We start from the raw sequence: 1,385 nt of genomic DNA, 5'->3' as shown, positions 1-1,385 counted from the left end.
GTCATTAAGCTAGAGTATTTCAAAATAATAAAAGCAAAATGATGGATATTAATCATTTTATCATTAATCAGCTAATCACCAAACAGAACTCCACCAGCTATATATGTACATGTACATGTATACAGTATATCATACATGTACATGTACATGTTTGTGCATTAGAATTTAAAAAATTCTCTTCTAGCATGTGCCTTGTATTATGATTTGATATACATGTACATGTATAGTACATGTACCTCAGGGATTGATTGGCCCAATTTTGGAGAAATTTTTAAAAATTATAAAATTTCATATTTTGATTAAAATTAGTTCAAACTTTCTGCGCAAGCAGAAAAAATTATTAAAATGGTAAATTCTTTCCTTTTCATTTTTGACAAAAATTTGGTCAAAATCACAGTACCAGGGACTTTGGCCGCAAATTCAAAAATTTGTAAAAAAATCAAATTTGATCAGAATCCACTTAAATTTTCTACAGAACATAAAAACATGTATTAACAAAATTCTAAAAAATGGAGAAATCTCTACTTTTCAATTTTGGCAATATTTGGCCAAAATTAAAAATTCATAAAAAATCTAAATTTAATCAAAACCAGCTTAAATTTTTTACGACATGAGAACATATGTAAAAATTATAAAAATAGTAAAATTTCTACTTTTCAATTATGGCATAATTTGGCCAAAGTCCATGTACAGAGACTTTATCTCAATTTTGAAGCAAATTTAAAACATCATAAAAAATCTAAATTCAATCAGAACTAGTTAGAATTTTCTAAATGACATAGGACCATGTATGTGTACAAGAAAAAATTATAAAAATTGTAAAATTTCTACTTGTTAATTTTGGCAAAATTTGCAAACCAAAGTCCCAATTTTTAAGCAACTTTAAAAAATTTGTAAAAAAATTGAAATTTGATTGGAAGTATAGATGTACAGTACATGTATACTACATTACTAATTTACTATGTTTACTATTCACATATAGACAATTCTCATTGGCTGAAGATACAACTGTCACACATATAAAACACACGATACAGTGGACGAACTAACATGATTTAAACTGTTACTGTAGTTTCATTGAGTACATCATGTACATGTACATTCACACTACATTTACCAAAATTTATTTAATACAATTCTTACTAATTCTTTCCATGTCCTTGTGTTTGTGTCCAGTAGCCAGAAATCCCTGACAAGATATCCACTTATCACAAATAAGTATGATCCAGAATTGAAGGTGACAAGAGCACTGCAATGAGACTGTCTTCCCATAGGCCATTGTTCTGATGATCCAAGATTAGGTACTTCAGTCACTTCCTAATGCAAATAATATGGAAACTAAACCAACGTCTACATAAAATTTAAGTATGTGTATAATGTTAGTT

The sequence above is a fragment of the Amphimedon queenslandica genome, unplaced genomic scaffold, assembly GCF_000090795.2.
Source record: "Amphimedon queenslandica unplaced genomic scaffold, v1.1 AMPQUscaffold_13402, whole genome shotgun sequence".
Classification (NCBI taxonomy): Eukaryota; Metazoa; Porifera; class Demospongiae; order Haplosclerida; family Niphatidae; genus Amphimedon; species Amphimedon queenslandica.
The sequence above is the reverse complement of the archived record's forward strand: the minus strand, read 5'-3'. Positions refer to the sequence as shown.